The following is a 26,587-nucleotide window of genomic DNA, read 5'->3' on the forward strand; positions in this document are numbered from 1 at the left end:
TTTTCCACTCATTTTGAATATGTAAATTCAAAATTTGTTTTTTAATTTTTAATTTATATTTTTTGTGTGTAAAACTTCATAAGCCAGAATTGAGTTATTGGCTATTTAACTGAAAATGTATAACGAAATTCGGGTATTTGTGTGATTTGTAGGTAAAAACCAAGATAAAAATTGCGTGTTGATTATGGGGTATACAATGTGAGCATTAATGTGATTTTATAATGGATTTAATTTGCTCAGTTAATTTTGTATATTATATTTTCTTTGAAAGATACATCAAATTATGTGAACGCACATTGGATGTTTTCGCTTCGGAGTTTCACCGTGGTCAAACCACAAATAATTTATGTCGGTGTATGCACACGTCCATTGGATATTTATCAAATTAGCTTCAAACGAGTTTTTAGCTAGTCTTTTCCGTTCTCAATACTAATGCATACATACAGGAACATATGCTCATCAAAAATTTATGACAGTTATTGTCATGAATATCCACTTAAGGTGACAATCTTGTGTCACAGCCACCTTCACTGCGATCGCTCAGCCGCATAATCCCACGATCCGGTCAGTTTTTCGTGTCAGTGTTTTCCATTACAAAACACCTCACGTCCGAAAACAAAACTTACTACAATTGTACAAACATCCATACACTTGCATGTAGTCATGCATGTGTACATATATACAGGTGCGTTTGGAATATTTATACATTTGTATGTATATGTGATCACGAGATGTGTAGGAGTTTTGTTTTTAATTTTTATCTTTTCTCCTCGTTATATGTTGGGCTTGTCACTTGCCACGATGTTGTTGGCTATCCCATATGGGCACCGATACTGAATACATGACGTGATTGTTACATCTCAGACAGAGCAGATTGTCGGCGATTGCGCAGATATTTTTCATAGCGGCTTAGTTGCATGCATGTGTACATATAACATGTATGTATATTCTTTGGCATTACATAATGAGTGCCTGCACAAGGCGCGGTACACATGATGTATATTTACCAAAACATACACATGTACATATGTACATACATATATATAATATATATAAATTTAATGCCATATTGACGTGCATATTGCATACTCTTATAAAAAATATGTTAACATCTTGATAACTATTGTTATCACGAAAGTTTTAAAACTCCTCTGGTCTATTGACCATTTATTATTGATCACTTGTTTAAGCCACAAATGTATTTGGACGCATGAGTTTGCTTTCTGAAAGGATCTTTTCTCTGAAATCTCATTTGATGGTAGTATTTTGGATTTGACATACATTCCTGACATAGATTCACAGAAAACTGTGACAAAGTGTACACCTAAGCAACAATACAATATATATATATGTACGATTTAATATGTATGTAGACGGTGATAGACGATTTTCCCACTCATTTGCGGAAATAGATTTAAACGGCGACAATGAAGAATAAAAACACCCCGAAGCCCAATCGAAAATTGGCATTAATTGCTTTAAATGTCGACTGCTTTTCATGTGCAATTCTTTGCTGATGTCCACTTAGTTGGCGACGGTTGCTTCAGCGCCTCCACAAGTTTAGACAAGAAAGCGGTGGCTTTAAGTTGACATACACAAACACAGACAAATAGGTTAAGCTACAGTTTGCGAATAGAAATAAATAAGAATATCTACATTCATACGAACTTATGTATGTACATATTTTTGGCGATCGTCTGAGCATTCTAGTTTTGCTTTTAGTGAAGATGCTCACTTCTCTGTAGGACAAGTCGGGATTAGAGCTACATAGCTACATGCTATATATAATACTATAATGACGGCATCAGAAAGGCAGTTGCAACAATACTATCAACAGTAGCGAAGATAATAATAAAAGCAACAATTCCCATAAAATAAGGTTTTGTACAGTAGGTAGATTAATATGGCATGGAAATAGTGCAGCGACCAGCCACATTCGTCCATCGCAATAAAAGTTCGTGAGAACTCGATGATTATCGTTGCTTGCTTTGAAGTTTGTTCAAGTCAAGAACGCCGTTTCCACTACAACACTTGCATGACTTTTGTCCTTTGGTGCGGGGGCTATATGTGTGTATCGTGTATGTACTTGTATGTATATTTGTAAATTTATATGGTATGAGTCGCCTACAAATAATGTTTGCTAATTGTTGATACCAAATTTCATAAGTTTCAAAATATATTGCTCGGTAACCACAAACAAATGTATGTAGTTATATACTTATACATATGTAGAACTGTTTCTAAGTTTATTTTTATTCGCTTATTTTCTGGATTAAATTTTAAGTAATTCAAATATATTTACAGATAGATTATTGATTAATTACAAAAACAAACAAAAAACATTTATAACGAAATTGTATATTGTATGACATGATGAATCACTATTATATTCCATCCCTAAAAAGATCTATATATATAAAAATGAAACCCGTTTACCGTTGTCACGCCATAACTTGAGAACGGCTAGACCGATTTGGCTGTTTTTTTTGTAATTTTCTAATACGTTGTAGAAGGTTCTTACGAAAAAAAATATTAAGAAAATGTCTGAGAAAGATTGAAAAAACACATTTAATTTTGCACTAATTTACTAACTTTTGAAAATTACTCGCCACAATTAAATGTACCGACATTGACGGTAATATTAATAAAACATATAACTAAAAATATTGTTTATCAAAAAGAATTAGAATAAACCTCAGAGCAGAGAAGGGTATAGAGGCACCATGTGGGCGTAACCGTGAGAACTCCATATATGTATGTGCAAAACTAACATCAATTCAAATAAAGTTATTAGATGTTTTCTGGAGCGCGCGTGGTAAAAATATAAGTGGAATTAGGAAACCCTATGGAATAAACACTATTATGAAAAATTATATTTTTTTTTATTTAATAAAATTATGAAATTTTGTAAAGTCCTTCTCAGTTATGGCGAGACCAGGGAAATAGGGATTCATTTTTAAATGGAGTATATTATAGATTCCAGTTTAAATTAAATAGGTACTCGTACCTAAGATAGGACAACTGTCAGCTATACAAAATAAAGTAGTGCATCAAAGCTACGCTATGGCAGTACGAAGTTCGCCGGGTCAGCTTGTTATAAATAAAAAAAGACTTTCAATTATATTCAATATTTCTCAATTCCAATGTCAACAATTAGATAGGCTCAATATCTCTCGGGCTTTTATCGTTACTCACTAAGTATGTACTTTTTTTAGAACTTATCTTAATTTTGCGGCCTCATCTCAAATAGTAGAAATTGTCTGACTGAAATTCTATATTATTTCTGTTTAGATGATATATTTGTACATATGTATGTACCACAAAATATAGCATTGCAAAAAACTATATGTAGACAAAATTGCTGATATAAATTTTAAGCATCTTTACATATCTAATCGTGTAAAAAAAAGAAACGTCTTTTTAAAAAATTTCAAAATTCAGGTAAACCCAAATAGCCCTCTTGTTTCAACTGTGTACCAAATTGCATTTGCGAATTGGTGAACAGATTTACCCGATTGTGTATGACAGATCACAATCTTCTATTTTGAAGGATATTTCACTTTTAAAAACGCATACATACAAGGTTTTCACATACACGAGCATTATTTTACTTGCTTCAAGGCACACATACAAAGAAGAGCGTTGATGATAATAATAATGCTGCTGGACTGCTACGGATCAAGATCATGATGATGTGCATAAAGAAGAAATTGCATTGTTCACTGATTGATTTTAAGAGTGAGTGCATGAGCAAAAATGTCATATGTATACACATACATACATTCACATGGATTGTAGGTAGTGAGCGTGTAAAAGGTGAAAGTAAAGGAGTTCACAGCACTTCCAAGACCGGGAGCAAACGCACCTGTCCGATTTTCCCATCATCCCGTCGGACACATAATGTTCATACATATGTATGAATGGATTCCAATGAGTGCCTACCATGATGGGAACAATGACACTGAAATTCCATTGTCCTTTTATGCGATCGGATTTATGTGTGCTCAGGAGGTTTATAGCAATACGAAATACGTATAACATTGTCCTACAAGGCGAAATGAGGCGTGGTAACTAGAGCAAGGTGGCAAAAACAGCCAAGTGCACTTGCACACCTTTCTGCAGCGAGTAACTTTACACTCTCGAATAACCTTCCTTCAAATTGGAGTTTTAATTTGGCATATAATTCAAACTGCACAACCATTATTTATAGCTAAGCGTGATCGTATGGAATAAGTCTAACATTAATAAGAGGTCTTAATTATTCACATTCATATATGAGGTTTGTTCAAAACGTATCGTGAATTTTGTGTTTCCTAAGAAAGTGTTTATTTATTCATGAATATCTATTTTGTCCCCTTCAATGTAACCACTTTTAAATATATATAATGCACTTAGCTCAACTTTGGACAGAAACCATTAGAAAATAAATCATGATGTTAGAAAACTGGAGTTAAAAGTATGTCAGATGTTTAATTAAAAATATTTTGTATCAACCGCTTTAATAATAATTATAACCCAATCGACAATATAGTCTTTTTAATTTTGAAAATGAAGTCAGAAAAATCAAATCTGGAATTTCATTTTAGATTTGAGTGACCATGTTCCATATTATAATAGTCCAGGAAAAAATAACCTCTCCTACGGCAACTTTTTTCCCAAATGTGTGTAGATATGTTCAAAAGATATCTGAAAAACTTCTCACTGTTAGCTAGCGGAACTTCTTAAGTATTTAAGTTAACGGCTACCCTCATTTCATTAACTGAATATAAATCGCCAGGTGTATTGCGAATTCACACCCGTAACAATAAATACTTAGTACAATAATAGAGCTAGTTTCACACCACCAATGCCGAACTATTATGCTTAGAAAGTCTTATTCGCATGTTCTGCAAAGCGAAAAATTACAGCAACACATTCATATACGAACATATGGATGCATTGAAGTAGCAGCGGAGTTATAGTGGGGCAGAAATGATTGAAATGGGACAGGGGGGACAGGGAATGGTTGCGAGCGCAGAGCCGATGTTGCCTCAAGTGCAAATCTGTACATGGCATTGTACGAAAAACGACGGGATCAGGTCATCACGACCACTGATGTCCACACAATTCGCAAGAGTTTCTCGGTGCAATTGTGTTAGGTATTGGCTCATCAGCTAAGTGCATTTGGAGCACAAATGCGACCCATTGCTTTTCATGGGTGATGACGCCGCGGGCAGCTTCTTGCTAACAGCACAGCAAACAATAGTGAGAACTTTCTCATATTATAAAATCGCGATTGCATTAAAGTGCAGATAGAAATGCCGCAAACAGGTAAGCAGGTTCGCCAACACAGCAGCGCCAAGGGCTAGTAGGTGTTGTGCTTGGCTCTGACCAACTCGATTGTCGTGTCTAAAAGGAACGGCCCAAAACTTGTAGCGCCAGACAACAGTTCAAGATACTTGGCTAGACGGTTTGATTGAAAAAAAGAAATAAGAATCAAAAGCTAACAGAAACCGCAACGTCGTTACAAGAGGAGAAACTGTAAAGTACAAACCTAATGGGAATGTAACAACAAAAATGCATATACACAACGTTATAAATATAAAATGTTACATGCACATGCATGTATGCAACGTACAGTAGCTTTCGACATGCATCTTTATGTGCATCCATTCAATCGTTCAATGTGCAAATAATTTGCTTATGCACACTTGGCACACACATGAGTAAATATAATATGTGAAATATATGAGTGTGGATAAGTTCGTTCATTGAAAAGTTGTAAGCAAAGGTTATTTAGTGTGTAGCAGCCGTTAGTGTAAATCCATATGTATGTATGTCTAATAGAGTCCGACTTGCAATAATTGAATGTGTGAACTTATGTACATATGTATGTATATAGAGATATGTATTAATTCATTGGTGCAAGGCAATTTCCCGCGGAATAATTTAGGCCCGACGTAAAAGCTTTACCTATGAAATGGAAAATCAAATTTTACCTTAAACATTAACAAATACTTACCATAAGTTCAATATGAAATTTCCTGTACATTTTGAGACATTCATCCACCTGCAGGACGTTCAATATACGACTTGTAATATATGTACATATGTATGTACGTGTCGTGCAGGGAAATGAACTAGTTATAAACTAATTTACAATTAGAATGAACTGGAAGCCTCGTAGCCAGCCGAATACATTTTTTCGATACATCATACGAGATAACGATTGTCAGACTTCGAATAAGAAATATACTGTGGGGCCCTAACACATCTGGCAGCCTTTTTTATATTCCATAATTCTTCGTTTTCTCTTCACATCAGCATTTGAGGGAATATTCCAACTGTTACAACTGTTAAATTCTTATAGTTAAACGGTCACACGATATTAAAGTCATGGAGCGCAACAATGCGTAGTCATTCGAACTTTTAAATTTAGAGTTAAGTTTTCAGTTTCAGTTTTAATTATAAGAAAGTTTTGTAACAAAATTAAATTAAATAAAGATATGTAGTAACGTAACTCCCCAAAATACTTTGAAATATACAAAAACAGTACATTATCAAGCAACAACACTGCTTTGGTTAGATAAGAAATGTATAATATAAAAGGAACTCATAATATAAATACACAATAGCCCATAGCTAGGATTTAGTTTCGGGACGGGCCCAAGTCCTGGCAGAAAATTGCTAGTTGACAGAAAGTTAACACTCCAAAGACCTTTCATAATATAGAGCCCTAACTTGTTTGGAACTGCCATTGAATAAAAAAGCTTTCGTTTCAAGTGTTCGCATTTCGTGCTATTTTTCTCATAACTCGGCGAGATATCGATAAAATACAAGTGTGTTTTAATCAACAAATTTCAAATATGTTTCTTATGGTCTTAAGGTATTAACATAACCTTTATGACAATCTGCACTGTATAATCTTATGCTATGATCTATATATATCATGTCTACTGCGTCAAATTAATTTAAGCTCAACAAGTGTGATAGTATTTTCAAACTAACTGTACTGGAGTATTGTGCTGCCTTCCAATAGAGGTTCTTAAAATCCTCTAAAAATGGGGCGCTAACTCAATTGTTTACGTACTACAATATACTTGAAACATTGCTTTATAAACTATATTTTTTTATCTTTGGTAATTAAATAATGTAAATCCATAGGGTAAATATTTAAGTTGAAAGTCTGTTTTGGCATTTGTTCCGCCTAAAAGGGTCTAATTTATTAATATGTATGTAAAACGCGATATCGGCAAATCAGAACATAAACGAGTTTAAAACATTATTCAAAAGAAAAATTCGGTAAACAAAGTCCGAAATTGAAATACTTATATGCATACTAGTATGTAGATATAAAATAAAATTAACAAAATAATGTTGTGTTTCCTTGCAATGATTAATTTGGTCTATGAATTTGAATTTTATATTGTATATGATTAAAAACTTAAGAAGTGATCAACCTAGATTAAATATGCGCTCACAGGTTATCAATTAGTGCAAACATGTTTCTTTGCTTTTGTTTAGAGATGTGTCAGAAACAACTTCGCAGCATAAAAATATATATACACACACACGTACAAGTCAATCTTTGTCATGCGAAATCCAGCTGTCAAACTCTCAATGGGGAAATGCATTTGTCTACCTGTGAGAAAATTTGAAGCCTATTGAGTTTTAAATTTTACAAGGTGATTGCAAATCAATTCAATTCATTCCGCACTGGCGCATTATAAAAATTTAAAATATTAAAGTTGTGTGCACATTTTATTCAACAATTGTCTAGTCGAACCACTGAATATAATGATAATAATTCAATTCAATTTCAATACGGAAATAATTGGCCCACATACATATAGGTAAATATACACTCATAATTAAACGAGATATCTAGATAACGGTCCCACTATTTCTAGTGTGCCAAATAATTAATTGCCTTATTAGTTTACATCATAACCGAAATTTTAAATATTTCATTTTTTATTCATATTTATTTATGTTTTTTTATATTTTATACTGAATTCGAAAGACTTAATTTTTTCGTTTGATTTTTGAATGTGTTCATAAATAAGTATATCCGTTTTTGTATGATATATTTCAATATATCCGTAAAATCTCTATAACTGAATTTGTAATTTTGAATAATTTTATCCTGTATATCGGTCAATATGTGGGATAGTGGACTTTGCTAAAACATTTTGTTACTTTGCGTAATTTGTCACGGTAGTACATAAATTTAAACAAAATTTATTATTTCAAATAAATTTTATCCAATAGATTTTATCCATATTCATACAAATTTTAATTAAGTCCATATGTGAAAATTTTTCATTAGGTTTACTTTTTTATGAACATAATAAGATTACGGTGTAAAATGGGAATACAACCACGCCTACTTCCCATATATAACAATTTTAAAATACAGTTAATCATCATACATCTATTTTATTTAACCATGTATAAATAAAGCACCAGTAAATGATCGGAACAAAACTTTGTACAAATAGTGTCCTCAAGGTGTGGCATCTCTTTTGTGAAAATAATCGAAATCGGTCTATCTTCTCAAGCCAATACCGAATTTATGGACCTTCTTAATGAAATTTAGAGAAAATATTTTTCTGATACTAGTGGGTCCTATATATTTATACCCTGAGCAGGGTATATTAAGTTTGCCACGAAGTTTGTAACACCCAGAAGTAAACGTCGGAGACCCTATAAAATATATACATAAATGATCAGTATGATGAGCTGAGTTGACTTAGCCATGACCGTCTGTCTGTCCGTCTGTCTATATATATACAAACTAGTCCCTCAGTTTTAAGCTATCGATCTAAAACTTTGCACCTGTCCTTTTCTCACTAAGAAGCTGCTCATTTGTTGGAACGGCCGATATCGGACCACTATAGCATATCGAAATTTGGCATGAGTTATTTTCTAAAGCAAAACTTTAATCTTCGAAGAAATTGTATAGATCGGGTCACTATAGTATATAGTTGCTATACAAACTGAACGATCTGAATCAAGTGCTTGCATGCAGGCAAGATACCAAATATCTCCAAATATCTGTCTCTCGGAAGACTGATATTACCGAGGATCCCATTTATGCGCATCATCTCCCTAGGATATGAACGATAATATGCTATTCGTGGAGCATTGGTGAATATTCCGATTTCTGTGTCCATGCTGGCACGAAGATTTGACAACAGCCATATTATTCAAGTGCACGTGAAACGTCGTTTGGAATATGAGCAAAATTTTATGACGGAGACAGTGCGACCAGCAAAGATATTGGAGACACTAAACTATCTGCTGGGTACAGTGCTCTACGTCAATCAGAAAATACAAATGTCAAGTGATTGGCTAGCGAATGTTGGAAACGAGGAAACTGTGCCATTTATTGCGGATCCTGCAGATCACGCAGAAGTTAGAGACCTGCTAAATGAACCCGTTGAAAATAGATGCATTGAACGGATTGAGGACATCCACAACAACTTACAGTAAAATTGCACGTTCTGAAATTCGACGCGTGGTCCGATCGGCGTTGTGTGCGCGTGGACGTGCTCCTGTATATTTATAAGTTCTACGAGTTAGAGCGCATTAAAAATGCAATTTCCATTTGCCTGCGTAAAAAGTCTGGATCAATAAATATAACTGTTGCAAATGTGAGGGATGAAAATTTTGTCAGCAACCTTATCCAGGAGACTGAAAAAAAAAAGTTTTAGCCATGATCCATCAGTTTGGTTTGCCAAAATTTTTTATTACAATGTCTGCTGCAGAAACAAAATGGTCTGAGCTGTTGCTCTGAAAAGGCGAGGCTGATAAGGACAGATCCAGTTACATGTTCCAGATATTTCGACAATCGATTCCGCCAAATGCTAAAATTATTACAAAACGGACTTTTTGGAGAGCATTTAGTAGTCCGTTACTATTACAGAATTGAATTCCAGCATAGTGGATCACCACATTGTCATGGCATGTACTGGCTAAGTGACGCACCACAATTGGAAAGTGATGGAATCATCAACACAAATGAAGTTGAAACATTCATCGACCGACAAATCACAACCGATTGGGATGATTTGGACTTACTGGAATGCATTCAGTATCAAAAACACAGACAATGTCGAGCTTGCCTAAGATACCTACATGGAAAGGAAGTGTGCCGATTCAACATGCCATATCCGCCGATGCCACGGACAGAAATACTTTTCCCCTTGGAGAATGAGGAAGGTTTTGGGCAACACAAAGTTCAATTCCAAAAAATACAGGAACTATTAACTCTAACGGATCTCCCAGAGGAAGAAATAACACGGTTGAACTACTTCGAAAATTTTTTGGCGGATGAGCGAATCAACACTGATTATGAAGGATACAAGCTTGCTCTCCGCTCATCTGTACAAAAGCCACACATTTTACTAAAAAGAAAATTTTCAGACCGACTTCTAAATTCCTATAATAAAAATATCCTTAAATTGCATAGAGAAAATATGGATATTCAATTCATTCTGGACGCATACGCATGCTGCAGCTATATCATTAATTATATAAATAAATCCAATAGAGGAGTATCAACACTACTGAGACAAGCCATGGAGGAAATAAATGCAGGGAATTTTTCTATTGCAGCACATCGGAAACAAATTTGTAAATGGATCGGAAATGCATCTAGCCAGTAATAGTAATAACCCAACGATTACCCTCCTCCCGCCCAACCGGCGCGAGGGGCGCAATCCGCATACGTGCGGAATTAGCCGAGTCAGAAAAGGCAAGAGAGTTTTTTAAGTGTTGAGATCTAAAACTGCTCAGCTCCAGAAACAAAAATTTCAACAGCCAAAATTTAAAGTTACAATATAATAAATTGTTACATTTTCATTTATTAAGAGAAAACAATAAAGTCTTTTTAATTTTGAAAAGTTAGTCAGATAAGTCAAATGTTCTGGAATGAGAATTCAAATCATGACATATACGGCGGAATGGCTCGTTTAGTTCAAAATTTGATCTACAGGATTTTAGCAGTAAAGGCCTAAGCTGCCTCTAAAGGCGAACCGGGATATTAAATTTAATTTCAGACAGGAGAAAAGAACTGCAAACAGTTCCATTCAAAATTTTCACTAAGAATATTATGCCAAGCATTTCCCTACGACTAGAAAGTGTAGGTAGATTAATAAGTTTTAAACGACTAGTGCATGGAGGTAGACTTACCCTAGAGTCCCATCGGAAATGCGCTAAGGCGAAAAATTGTTTTTGAACAGACTCTAACTTGTCAGAATGGATTTGGTAGCTAGGGTTCCATACAACAGAGCCATATTCCAATATAGGTCTAACCAAAGTTGTATAAAGTGTTTTAGTAATATACGGATCTCTAAATTCTTTAGACCAACGTTTAACAAAACTGAGGACGGCTTCTGCTTTCAAGACCATGGTATCAATATGAAGACTAAAATTAAGCTTAGGTCCATATTAACTCCCAAATCAACATAGTTAAAAACTTTCTCTAGAGTATGGTGTTTTATTACATAAGAAGAGTGGTGCACAGATCTACGGGAAAAGCACATCATCTTACATTTATTGAGATTCAATGGCAAATCATTTATATCACCCCATGCAACCAAATTGTTTAAGTCTGTTTGCAACAGACACCTTTCTTCAGTTGGTATCATGCTATACAGGAGGACTCTACGGATATATTATATATGTGCCGAGTGTGCTGGAGCACTACTCTCAAAGACCCGATCAATTGGAAGAACTATGCTTAGCAGATTTTGCAGCATGGTTCAGATTTTGCAAAACAAGCAGAAATGTTTCTGATAATAACGAAGACTACAAGGAATTAGAAAACGAGGATGACATGATAGCTGTACCTCCAATGGCAATAAAGAATGGAGCAGGATTTTTAAGGAAAAGGAAGCAAGCCCTCATTCTTCGCTGGAAACGTTTTAGCGTTGAAACTTCAAGAGCCGATTTCTTCAGAAAAACCGCCATGATGTTTCACTCATCCCCCAGAAATGAGGAAACAGACGTATTGAATAATTACGTCGAGAGTGTTTGCAATGCACACAAGGAGCAAATTGAGCAGAATAAACTCAAATATGACAAATTTTCATCGAACGAACTTGAACGGAGTGTGGAAAACCTTCATGTTACAGCGGAAGAAACAGCTGATGATCGAGCTGCCTCACAACTTTTAGATCCCGAATTCAGAGCTCTAGCCGTTCCAGAGCAAACAGGAGACATTTATGTTTTTCAAGAGCACAACATTACAGAGAAAGAGGCGGTTCGATTAATTAAACTCCCTCCTTTAATATTAGAAGACGATTTACTGGCAATGGTGCAGTCACTTAACATCAAACAGAGGGAATACTTTGCTCATGTAATGCATAATGTCAGTAAAAAGAAAATCTTCTTCGAATATGTCGGAGGCGGTGCTGGAGTGGGCAAGAATCGGCTTATAACGACTATATATCAGTCGTTCACATTGCGAGCTAATAGTGTACCAGGAACCAACCAGCATTTGTCATCGCTTTAAATAACATCGTAGAGGGAAATATGACAGACGCTGACATCCAATTAATAAAAAGCAGGGAAAAGACCTCTAATGAGATACCGAACGAAGCCATTCATCTATTTAATTCAAATGCTTGAGCAAATGATTTCAATGTATGGATAAAATTCGCAGAATCAAGAGTTGGAAGCTTTGTACGTTACAAGCAGACTCACCGTCGCAATGCAGATTGGAAAATAACCATGTGCGTGGTCCGATCATTCCAATACAAGCGAAATGAGCAAATAACCATAAAACGTAGACAGTTCTCCGTCATTCCAGCTGAAGCCATCACGATACATAAAAGTCAATGTGGAAGGATACACACAAGTTGCTGTTCATCTAGAGGGTAGAGTAAGCAGATCAGCTTTATATGTAGGATGTAGCAGAGCCACAAATGCCAATGGATTATATATAATCGGGACATTTTCTCCCCCGAACCCATTTGGACCGCAGTATCAAATTAAAACTCAACTTAAAAGGTTAAAGACAGAAGGAGCATTGACGACATGAAGAATTCCCAGTAGAAGGCTACAATGTTATTGCTCGCCTTGATGGAGAAACAAGGTCATCCCCTGCCAACGGCCTTATAATATAGTACAAGCAAGATAGGTGCCCAGGTCTATCAGAAGGATAATTTTCAAGGAACGACACCGGTTCAACAATCGTTTATCAACTGTTAAACGTAAAAAAATCAACAGTTTCCATATAACTTGTGTACAGGAACCCCCGCTATAGACTTTCGGAAATTAGAAACCAAGTGGAAAATAATATCAGTCATATAACTGAACAGTGTAAGGGACCGTCAGTAGTCCTTGGTGACTTTAACATATGTCGCCTAACAGCAACTGACGATTTGGAGGCTCGATTACAACAGTTAGGATTTCATTCTTCATTGACTAAGGTCGCCACAACAAAACAAGAAACAGAAATAGATTGGGTATGGACAAACATGGATCTTGCAATGACCTCATTTATCACATATGAAACACCATATAGTGATCATGACGGAATATTTTTAAGCTTTAGAAAATAGATATATTATATATATAGATATATGTTAGATTCAATGTTATTAAATATAAGTTTGTATTATAATATAAAGTGTAAGTCATAGATGCCATTATTGTAACTTGCATATTATATAAAAAAGTATTATAGAATAATAAATATTATTATATGTTATATATTTTCTATTTTCTATTAATATAACAATTTGTTTTTGTTTTCCATTAATTTAGTATGAATACTAGAATTAATTCGAATAGAAGATTCTTTATATTAAATAACCTGGTTAGAAAGAAAATGTTTTCCGTTGGATGCATACCGTTGGCCGGTTACGCTTTCAAATGTAGTCATACATATAGTAGTTACTAAAATAAATGCACCTGTGAAGGGTATTATAGCTTCGGCACAGCCGAAGTTAACGTTTTTTCTTGTTATATATATATCAAAATGTGATGAGAATAAAAACGGTCCATACCTTTTACATAAACATACATACTTTAATAAAATGATTTCAGATTCATTGGTTAATTTTTTTTTCATAACATATATGTATATAAAATTTGGCCCCTGTTTGTTATCCTTATATTTCATAATGAGAATGTGTATCAATGAAATTAAGCGATAATAATGCGATTAACTAATACCAACGGCACTAATATGATGAAGATATTGATGATTTGGGTTTATTTCAATATAACTTGTCTTTAGATTAGTTGCTTCCAACTTTTGATACTCTTGCAACAAGTTTGCTACAGAGTATAATAGTTTTGTTCACCTAACGGTTGTTTGTATCACCTAAAACCAATCGAGATGGATATAGAGTTATATATATATAAATGATCAGAATGAAGAGACGAGTTGAGATCCGGTTATTGTCTGTCCGTCTATGCAAGCTGTAATTTGAGGAAAAATTAAGATATATTGATGAAAATTGGTATAGGTGTTCCTTGGCAAATAAGTTTAATGTATATATCTCCCAAATTATTCAACCTATATGGGTGAAATCGGGTGAAAACGACGCCCACTCCCCATATCACGGGTTTGTTAAAAACTACTAAAACTATGATAAATCAGGATGGCACAAAGGACCTTTATAGGAGTAAAGGGCAAATTTTGACTTCACTTATTTCAACAAAACTAGGTACAGATAATTATTTTGAAATTTCAATGTAACAGTCCGAAAATTAGTTAAATCAGACTGAAACTACACCTACTTCCCATATAACAAAACTTTAAAAAGAATTTGATTTGTTCACTTTCCAGTATACAAATCAAGCACTAATTGATATATCGGGATAAAAACACGATTATTGACTTTAAGGTATGCCATCTCAGGTCTCAAAATTGTCAAAATCGGAGAGCCTTTGGCTGACTTATCAATGTGTGAGATATGTTATTGAAATTAGGAGAGAATCCTTTCCTGGTAATAAAATGTCTGATTGTCAAAAATGAGTCAAATCAGGTTAATATTTCACTTAGTCCCCATATACCTTATTGAAATATTTTCGAAATTCCAGTTGAGTTTATACACCATGTATCGTCCAATAAGTGAGTTATCTTCAATAAATTGAGTGAGCGTTTTTTCTCCTAACGGTGGACCTTGTGCCTAAAATGGATAAAAATGAAACCTTGCCCTAGCCCCCATATTCCTAATATCAGGATTTTCAAACATCCGGTTCACTTTACTCCCTATATATTGTTAGGGTATCTGTTTCTATTAATAATATGCAGTAATACCCAAAAATAGATAAAATCGGGTCAATAGTACCCCATCTCCCATATAACTACTAAAATATTTTCAAACTTCCGGTTGGCCTTATACCGTATATATCGGTCAATATGTATGATATTTCAGCAAACTTAACTGAACGTACCGAAAATAAGTGATATTATATTATAGTACTACATGTAATAGTTTCCATTATTCTAACATTCCTTATTATATTAATGGTTTAGCGCTGAACGTGAATGGAATTGGTTTAGATCAATCTTATCTTAATCTCATATTCATAATATCACCAATTCTGATCTTCTGGTTGACGTTTAGCACATCAACTCAATATATTAAATTTAACCTTTTCGGTTAAGTTTATGTCGGATATGTCTCATTTGAGGATGATTTTAATATAATTTTCGCTGGGAGGAAGTAAAATATAAATATAAAACTGATTGAGTCTTTGACCTATAATATAATTTAACAAAATAATCAATTTTATCGTAATTCATTCACGATTTCAACATTTTAATGCGAAGTTTTGTCAACACCTGAAGGTATTTCCCTGGCCTTGATCCTTGCAAGTTGCAGGAGTATGGATTGTTCGGTTACACCCGAACTTAGCGCTGCATTACTCGTTTTAATTTGAGTTCTGTCAACCCGTGAAAATATCACCTTTAAGTCTCGCAAATAGTGAAGGTATTAAAAGTTTTCTACACCCGAACTATAACTATAACAAGAAAAAACTTTAACTTTGGTTGCACTGAAGCTATAATATCCTTCACAGATACAAATGTTCCTTACAATAACTTGATTCGGATCTAATTTCGCGAAGATGCCTCGTCAAATAAAAAAGTTTTCCATGCAGGCACTTTACTCTGATCGTTCAATTAATATGACAGCTATACAAGTATGTTATAGCCATCCGATCTGTACAATTTCTTCGGAGATTGCACTATTGCCTTAAATAATAATCTATGCCAAATTTTGTGAAGATACCACGTCAAATGAAAGAGTTTTCCATACAAGCGCTTGATTCCGAGATAGATAATATATAGAGTTATATATGTATATAAATGATCTAGATTACGACACGAGTTCAATTCTGAGTAACTGTCTGTCTATTTGTCCGTCTGTGCGTCCGAGCATGCGAAGTCTTGAGTAATAATTAAGATATAGCGATAAAACTTAGTTTATTGGTACCCCAGAGAAGTCGGACCATAGCCAGGCCCACAAAATGCAGTTGGAGCAAAAATTATAAAGGGCTAAGCCACAAATTAAGATGCAAAACTGTAATTTAGTATAGGACATCTGTGGTTTAAAATATTTATAAGAAGTGGGAGTAGTCCTAACCCCTACCTATTTTAAAGTACTTACATTTATTACAAATGCCTAAAACTGACTCAGCAAAATTGGCGGATAAGACTTTCTGACTATTTCTATTTTTACGTGAAATCCTATATCTTAGAACTACCCTACCCATTTCAATCAAATTTTGTTCACACCACACTTATGTACATTTCGAAAATGATGGACTATAACTTTTCAAGTCTCTAGATATCCAATATGTGAACCTTAAAGCTATAAATATCAGTAAAACTCTGAGATATATATTGAAATATAGAGATAATCTATCCTATCTATCTATAAAGATTTCGAACTTACTGGTTGGCTTTATACCATATATCGGACAATATGTAAGTTATCTTAAAGAAATTCAGAGATCGTTTTTTTTCTGGTAATTTTTTGTGCTATTTTAAATGACAAAAGTGGATAAAATACAACCCTTATATATGATCAATATGTAAGATATTTTATTAAAATTAAGAGAACGAATATTATGGGAAACACTTCACCTTAATGCCAAAAAGCCTAGCTAGCACATTTAATGATTTTCATTATTCTAGCAGATTTTATGCCGAATATGTTGGGGCGAGTACGTAAGTTATATTCACAAAATTGCTTGGAGACATGTTTTCCAGTATACTTGAGTAATGTCCGGAGTTGTTGCAATCAATCTAGATCTACCCTAGCCCGAGCATACCCGATATAGAGATTTCCATCAATTTTGGCTCTTCATCTCAAACCATATGTGTTGTCAAATTCGCTACTCTCACTTGCCGAATGAACAGACATTAATAATTAAATTGAGAGGAGTTTTTAACCATAATGTGGTTTAGCGCTTAACTAAACTTCATATCCCAAATAAAATTACTTCCAATTATTTGGTTTACTTTTACTTCATTCATATACCTATTAATATTAAATTTAGCACATTATATCTCATTTGAGTTAATTAGGTTAATTTCAACATAAATATTTCGGACACCAAGCAAAATGTAGTATTGAAACTAAGTGAATCTACGACATAAAATATACATAAGTTAACAAGATACCATTCTTCGGTTTCTTTGAATAGTGCATGTAGTGCGTCGGATACCCTATAAAATATTTATGTAAATGATCAGCATGACATGATATGTACATATGTAATATAATTATTTCCAACTACCCCATGTAGTATTTTAATAAAATTAGATGGACATTATTTCCAAACATAATGGTCTAAGTCTCATATCCTTATTATAATTATTCCCGATTAACTGGAGGAGTTTTCTTCATATACCCAAAGCATTAAATTTAGCCTCTTTGGTTGAGTTTATATCACTTATCTCATTTGAGGAATCTATGTTGATTTTATAGTAATAAAACTAAGTTATTCTATGATTCTATTTTTAATATAAAGTTTTGTAATACCTGTATATATTTCCCGGCTTTGATCCTTGTAAATTGCGAGAGTGCGGGTTACACCCGAACTTAGCCCTTCTTTACTTGTTTATGTATTGTCATTTTTATCAATTAGTCAATTTCTGCTTTGGTGCGGCAGCTTATAGCATTAAATAAGTTTTCGTAGTTCTATCGTCTAATAAATTAAAAAACGCAAAACTGAATGTGTGTGGCAGTATCTAACAAAAATAAATAATATAATATATGAAATGTTAATTAGTTTATATGGTGCTCCAATTCATTAATACAATGTAGTCTATTCCCAATGAAGTCTAACTTATTTATATTATATTACATATCTACAATTTCTTAGACCGTTCAAATCGTAAGACACGTTTATGATTTATGAACGGCTTTGGTAAACCACAAAACTGTCCGTTTGCAACCAGAGTCAGAGTAATTTTAAACTGCAAAAAGCATCACGATACATGGATTGGATGGATCAGTGTGACAGAAAACCACAAAAAGTTCAATGATCTCAAAAATTGATACTAATACTAAACCGTAAGATTTGTTTTATCTACTGGAGTTAATATAAGTAATACTCGTAGATTTCGAGTTGTAAGATATTACAAATGAAGATATTGATACTATGCGTATATACATATATACGTATATACAAACTTATATTTTAACCCTTTATTGGAGAAAAGTGGGAAGTGTATGAAATATGGGATTATGTAATATTTGTAGTAGGCGAGTAGGCTTTGTTCCGGATATCGAAGGCACAATTTCGCAGCATAGTTTCAATTAATCCCAGGGACCTCTGACACTGACTGATTGTCGTTCTACATTCCATAAAAAGTTTTTATACAGACTGTATTTTTCCGAAAACATATTACATGATATCTCCTTAGACATTTCCAACGAAATGTAAGCCAGGAAATTAAGCTGGCATATAGTGCATTGTAATTTAAATTATAATAATATACTTAATCAAGCTCACTGTGCAAATTTACAAACTTTTTCGACCCTTTTTGAAGAAAAATCAAAAACTGCTATTTCCGAAAATGCGTGAACTTGCGCAAAAATATCAAAAAAAAGCATACAAATTAAGCAAATGTAATGAGGTTTTTGGTTTTTTCTATCTCAATATTCAATTCTACAAAAACTTTGTGCAAGCGATCAATTTACGAAAGAGAATATAAAAAAAAATGTATATATTTTCGCTTCTGTGCACTGCTATTTCAATGAACACAGTTGTATTTATTTTATTGAATTGCATCGAAATTCCAAAACTGACTGCAACCGAACGTTAAAAGCATAAATAACCTATCCAAAGTCCTAGTGTAATGTAATTTTTTTGATTACGGACAAAATCTTGTCGTTTAGTAGGTGAAAATTTGTGCGTGTATTTAGTGGCTATATTCATATATGCATTCTTCCACACTAAACACATAGCTATACATCTGGATACACATACATAGACATATGTGTTTAAAGAACAGAAAAGGTCCGACGCCAACGATAATAAACCTGATTCGTTCAACTCTCTCGCTCTCTAGTTGTGAGCGAATGAAAAAACGAGCTTGTCCGATCGATGTTGACTTGTAATCTTGAAATGAACGAATAGGCAGGCGAGTGGCTAACTGCTCCAAAGTAAATAACGAAACAGTTAATAAAATACAATAACAACCACATTGCCATCAATTATAATGGAAACGAAAAAGGGGAGGTGTCCGAGACCGAATCTGAAGTATATACACACAGGCACAGAAAAGCTGTGATCTTTAATCTGTGTTTTGTTTACCTACATATGAATATACCTATATGTATTAATTCGCAATATGCGCATGTAGGCACACATTTAAGCATTTGCATGAATCGAAATATTTGTGTGCTAAACATATATCCAACCAGCAAAATTGATCGCAGATAATTGAATATATCAACAATAATATCTTGACTTCTAAGTAGAAAAAGTATATCGAATAAGAAATATCGAAACTATATATCAGTGCATAAACTTTTCCAATAGTCTGGTCAGATTCCTCCATTAAACGTACTATATGCTAAGAAAATTTATATTATTCGAAAACAAGAGACAGCGAAAAGCTAAGCTTACCTTCCTATTGGACACCACTAAAAATTCTTTAACGTAAGATATCTATTATTTTTAGGGAGTTGAATTTCGAAATAATTTACTTAGCCCGTTACAGCCGGCTTACTTGTAAGTGAATACTCGAGGACTCATAGACCATTAAGATTATTGATGGTAGCCAAGCTATTAAAACTCACCTTTGTAAAAAAAACACAAAATTTATGTTCGATCTGTTTTATACCAATGTATATACCATTCACTGGTACTTAGCATATACTAAATATTCACCTACCCCATTTCTCTGTGACCTGAATCTATTTCAATAGGAAATTATTCTTAAAGTTTCCTTGATTTCTAATTTTATTTGTTGGTACAGACAAATATGAAGAGGTCTTTATTTCATGTAATATGTGGTGTACTTCCAAATGATCATACCTCCAAAGTGCAGTTAAATATCTTTTTTGATTTAAAGCGATTTAAATAGCATTGTTATGTAGAATATTTTATAAACATTCTTCGAACCTTTCTCTACCAGAAACTCTTATCATTATCTGATCAGATGACACTATAATCCGGTGGTAATATGGCCATTCTCTTTGCCCAATCTAATGCTGTTTTGGGCAGAATTTTCATTGAATGATACCAAGGAATATGTATTGATTTCTGATACTTTACTATTCATTGTAAGTATTGTGTACATTTGGTTCAGCCGCCTGGGTCCACTTCCACTGGATCCGTTCTATCAGATTCATAACATTGCTCTTCAGTGGTTTTGTTGCCCTAGATATAAGATGTGTTTTTGTTATATTTAAGCTCACAAATGTTGAAACTTTCAATGGTTTTGTAAGATTTGTTCTCGTTTATTTTAAAATTCTTATTCCAATTTTACATCACAAAAATCTGAAAACATTAAACAACCCATGTTTGTTTATAATGTCAGATTTGTTTTAAAAAAGAGTATATATTCAACAGAGAGGCAAATGTCCAAAACATATGTTATATTTAATGAGCACTTCTTTTATAACTTTCCAGTTAACAATCTTCTTTAAAGAACCAGTAGTAATCTGCCATCAAATGACGATCCCATCAATATCTTGCTACCTTACTTTTTCATACTAAGCTTCGGAAATTTTCCATTGCACTGTATTGAAAATTGCTTTATCATAACTTAATCACCTATAAAATCTCTGAGTTTATTTTGAGAAAATGTCTTTGGCATAGATGGGGCTTTGGCGACATCATTGCTTTTGAGTAGTCCATGCGAAATACTTTGGAAACAAATTCGAGGTTTTCATTGAGTAAAACAGGACAATTTGTAAACTGCAAATGTAGATATCCACATACACGTTTGATTTAAGCCTTTAGCATAATCTTTCGCATATTTTCGGTACAGAGCCTGAAGGTGGGAATGACATGATTTTGTATAAGCAAAAAAGTGCGAAAAACCTTAATCATGACTGAAAAAATATTTTTTTTTTACTCACAAACCGATATGTTATCCAAAAAAAAGAACTGCGATAATCATATAAATAAGAGCTCATTCAATACTATCATGAATAAATTCGACACTTGAAAACATCAAAATTTGCTATATCTCGATAACAATGAGGGAATTTCGCGACAAAGATATCCGAACTAAACATAAACGTACTTTTAAAGTTCGCGGTTACAAACAGATAATTGTGTATCTAATTATTGTGTATCTAAAAACCATATGCCAAGTCTAAACGGTACGAGTTATCTCTTCATAGTGCTAAACATTAGTCTGCTTGAAGTTTTGGGATCCTTTGCCATTTTTATACTCTAAGGACACATCTGTTTCGTGTGGTAGTTCTTGCTTGCGGTATGGTGTTAAATTGTCTTTTTATTTGTATATGTTGTAAGTATGTTCCATACAAATGTATATTTATATATACTTAGATTTACATACATGTGTGTATTTGTTCAGATTCAACTCTTGCAGGTCCACGATTTAACTTGATGCCAAAGCAACATATTGACCACGTATGCGTTTTCTGACTCGCCTACTTTCTCTCCGTTTATCTGCGTGTATGTATGTACAATTTAAGCTTGTTTTTCATGTTGATATACTTTTACTTCTAAGGATACTAGCATACGCTTGAATGGGTCTCCTCTCATCTAGTGGGTTTCGTATGTATTTTTTATCTTCCACACATGCAGTAAATTTATTTACGTGTGTGCCAAGGTAGAACACACATATGTACTTCCAACGAATGCCGTTTGACTTTGTTTCCTCTAAGTTTTCGGTTTGCAAGTAGTTGTTGGCTGGCTAAGCTTCGTGTTCTATCTTAGCATCTTTCAGAGCAAGATTCAACTCGCAACGTGGCCGTAGCTAAGTGTGGGTATGCAGTTACCATCAACCGAAGTACTGTCAAAAAGTATGTTGGGCAGTTGGCACTAGCAACATATGTATGTATATATGTATTGTACAAATACCCGCATGGCGCCCGAAACTGGGCATACCGGTATCAGTTTCGGATATTGGTTTGTAACATTTTGTATTGCAAAGGACAATTGGAACTTTAATATCGAATGCTATCCTTTGGTATATGTATGTATGATATGTATATACGATCGTTTCTATTCGCATACGCATATGTATATGTACATATGTATATTGATGTGCCTTATTCATTTACATATGTATATGTGCATAAGTTTATACATATAAAAAAGTTTGTACATTATGAACATAGGATAAACATGCACATTCCGATCCAGTTGCGTGTAGCTAACAGCAGTCGAGAGAGTGGTCCCACTGAAACTCAGACATACATACATTCGTATGTGTGGATGAGAACTCGAGTGTGTACACATACAAACAGTTTTATATTTACTTACAAGAGTTGAGTTGGGGTATTGCTGAGGTCAGGTTGGGGAAGTGGGTTTTTAACACCCTTGAAATCATAACGATGACGAGTCGGAATCAAGCAACTAGGGTGGAAAAAAGCTTTGTGGCGACCGTCCGGTATAAATAAGTGTTGGAAATTACTTACATACTTTTGCCATATGTATGTGCGCATCATTGACCACTAGATGCGATATAACTCCGCCTACAGCTATGCTTGTATTGTTGATGCAACATATGGCAAAATATTCCCAAATTTTTTTCTTTTTTATGTTTGAATGTTGTTTTTTCGAATGGGAATATATTCTGCAGTAATAACGTTGTCTAACGAACCGGTCAGAACGTAGATAAAAATGTATTTGTAGTACAAATCATGCGGAAGAATAATTTTATTATTCCTATTTACACTTGCCCATTTCGCATATATTTTAATGAATGCGATTCTTGTGACATAAGAAGCCTCTTACAATTATTGCGTTGAATCTGAAATACTCACTGATAATAATCATACGAAAAAACCAAGAAAACGTCCATTTTACTATTATAAATTAAGAACCTGGTAACTCCCGAATGCACTGTTGAAACTCTGAAAATTTATTTATTTATTTATGGCTTCTGCTCTACGTTGCATACCGTAAGCTAAAAATCTGAAGAAAAAAAAATTCAAGCTTCTAGAAAACTAAAAGTGTGGTAACTTTTTAAGCTGGGAAAGTTATAAGAATTAACAATCTTAAGAACACAAATTTGAATATTTCCTATTGGCAAAACCACTATCTTAGACACCACCTAGACCTTGAAGAATTCCTTGAGCTCCAGCTTTAGTACCACAAGGACATATTAAGTTCGTGGTATTAATTTCCTATTTCCTAAGAAAACCCCGACAACTATATTTTCGAAATGTTTTACTTGCTTCTTGAATTTTTAGGCTAATACTGTCGTCTGTTGGGGTTACACGTAAGCCCGTAATATAGTAAAGTATATTTCCAAAGCGTCAATTGATTAATTTAATTTTGTCTTTCCTTGTAAAAAGCTAAAACCTGATAAATTTGCATATTATATATAGCACATAAGTATTGATTCAAATACATATATACACATACATACATACATACGTATATATTAAAATGGGTGTATTGCATCTTTGCTTGCATGCAAGTACGTATGGATTGTGCCCCTGTGATTGATTTATTTTCATACTACGTCTTATTTTAAATGAATAATTATGAAATGAGATTTGGCGTCCATCCGGCCGCACCCACACCTACACAGCAAATCAACAAACGAAGTGATCATAACAATATACACAATCGCATAAAATGCCACAACCATAGCACATACCCAAAGAATTGCGTTGCCACACCGATCTGGGTTTGCCTCATCATTGATGCTGAGGCCCTCCTTTTTTGGCCTGACAAAGGGCTAGTCTTAGCGCGCGTGTCACGCTACATACTCGCCTTCACAGCGAGTACAAGTAGGTAGAGGTAGATATGACAAACGTACTCGTGCTAGTTAAATATGTTCATATACATGTATGTAGGCTTTTGTTGTGCTCTATTGAACGATCACCGCGTAAACGAACTGCAAGTGATCATCACCAGCCAATTCTGCTTCCTGCCTACGTCTTTCTCTTGTCCTCGGAAAAGTGACGCTATGATTATCTTCAGCTACAAACAGACTTGCGGTTAGTCTGCCACGGGCTCGGCCGGACTTCCAACGCGTGCTGAAGACTGATTGCGGGACCATCTCCAAAGCTGTTGCGTGGGTTGGATTTTAAATCTTTTAGATCGTGCTGTTGTCTGTTTCATTTTTCGATTTTGCAGTTTTGGGTTCAAATCCAATGCACATATGTACGTACAATACGTACGTACATACGAATGCATTTGTATATAGTTTGCGAATCGATCCAGATATTTAGATATTCCTGTGATAATAGGCTATACTAGTTCAGTTTCATAAGTGTCGCTAAATTAAAAGGTAATTCTAAGATGAATGAAATAAATTTATTAAATGTCACAGTTCTTCTTATTTAGGGTTATACATTCATCAGTAGTCCATTTTTTTTTTGTTTTTATATTTTTATTTCAAATATTTTTAAAACTATAACAATATTTGATAGCAGCACGACTGGTTTTATATAACAAACGACAATTTTGCTTTTAATAGCTTACAAAGGTAACGAAGAAATTCGTATTTCCTTGGTATTCTAACTAAACTATCAACTAAATTATGAGGTTTTTTCGGTTTAAGCGGTTTAAAATCCTCCTACTTTCAATTATTTAGAACTTAGAACTTTCGAGCTATAGCGGTAGCGAATACGTCGATAATAGTCTGGAAATCCAAGTAGGTAGAAAAAAGATCCAGCAGAAGGCGAAAATTTCCGCTAATATCGGGAAAATTGAAATTGAAAATTGCCTCTTTACAATATTTTCCTACACGTTTTCCTATGTATTTATTTATTAGCAAACTACAAGATTGAGTGGATAGAACTGTCATTTTTAACAAACCCGATTTTTCATTGATATTTCATTCACGAAATTCAGTTTTTCATAAAAGTGTTCAGCTGCTTACACAGCATACGGGCCCTTTTTTATTGTTGAATGTTTTATTCTGTTTGATGTTTGCATTGATGATACCATGAACCATAAGGTGAGCTTTAGTAAACTTTTGTATGGAACTGCTTTAGTACTTCAGCTGAAATTAGATCGAATCCTGGTGCTTTCTTGCCTTTAAGCCTTTTAATTTAATTTTTAAGTTCGCAAATGAAGTTTGCTGGGATTGTTGGATGATCTGGTTGAATGTTACCGTGAACGCAATTTTTTGACGAAAAGTTTCAGCAGGTGTTTTGCGAATAAATTTGCTTTATCACAATCATTTCTAGACCATGCATTACTGTTAATATTCAATGGCGCCATGTGGCATGTTAGACGTTTAAGATATCTGGTACTTACCCAGAGCGAGTAATAATATTTTTGTCAGCCGATAGTTTAATATGGGTGATTTCTGTTTTAATTCAGATGTTGCCCTATTAAGGTTGGTTTTGTCAAGTGGTAAGCATGTTTGTTACCATTTCCGTCGTAACTTTCTTTTTCTGGTTAGAAAGATTTTATTTCTTTAGGGTAATTTGAACGTATAATTTTACACTTTATCTCCGGAAAACTATCACAAGTAGCTTGTTGAATATTTTTGGTAAATCTGCCAACTCGAGCTCTAGTTGTTCGATTGATGTGATTATTGGACAGTTTATTTTAGTCTGCAGTATTTGTTTGAACGAAGTCCAGTCCGTATTTTTGTTGTACAGCTTCTAATTTAGTTTTTTATACTCTCGCAACCTGACATACGCGTCCCTCCCTGATGTGATCCTGTATACTAAAAAACAGTCTTGTATTTTATTGTGGAGCTTAGTTATGGTAATTTATTTGTTTTTGAAAAATGGCGATTTGTGGGCGTGGTAGTGGTCCGATTATGCTCATCCGCAATACCAACCGTCTTACGGTACCAAGAACAAGTTTCATAGAGATATCTCAATTTTTACTCAAGTTACAGCATGCACAGACGGTCACCCGGATTTTAACTCGTCTCTTTATCCTGGTCATTTGTATATGTATATATAACCATAACAAACAACCGTTAGGCAAACAAAACTATTATACTCTG

At 34.1% G+C, this 26,587-nt stretch overlaps 1 protein-coding gene and 1 long non-coding RNA gene across 3 annotated transcripts in view; one reads left to right on the forward strand and one right to left on the reverse strand.

The window, feature by feature from the left end:
• Positions 1–26,587, reverse strand: part of Cph (BCL11 transcription factor chronophage) — a 62,509-nt gene that overhangs the window by 24,989 nt on the left and 10,933 nt on the right. The window contains exon 2 of one of the 2 annotated variants that reach the window (XM_070109540.1): positions 17,994–18,159. The exons of the other annotated variant lie outside the window; for it this stretch is intronic. The gene's annotated coding sequence lies outside the window, so the exon portion shown is untranslated. The remainder of the gene's footprint in view (positions 1–17,993; positions 18,160–26,587) is intronic. 2 annotated transcript variants of the gene reach the window in all.
• Positions 8–1,603, forward strand: LOC118680369 (uncharacterized). Its single transcript, XR_004975893.2, has 3 exons — positions 8–198; positions 272–685; positions 865–1,603. It is a non-coding gene; the product is annotated as an uncharacterized lncRNA (long non-coding RNA).

Source organism: Bactrocera oleae, chromosome 5 (genome assembly GCF_042242935.1).
Source record: "Bactrocera oleae isolate idBacOlea1 chromosome 5, idBacOlea1, whole genome shotgun sequence".
NCBI lineage: Eukaryota > Metazoa > Arthropoda > Insecta > Diptera > Tephritidae > Bactrocera > Bactrocera oleae.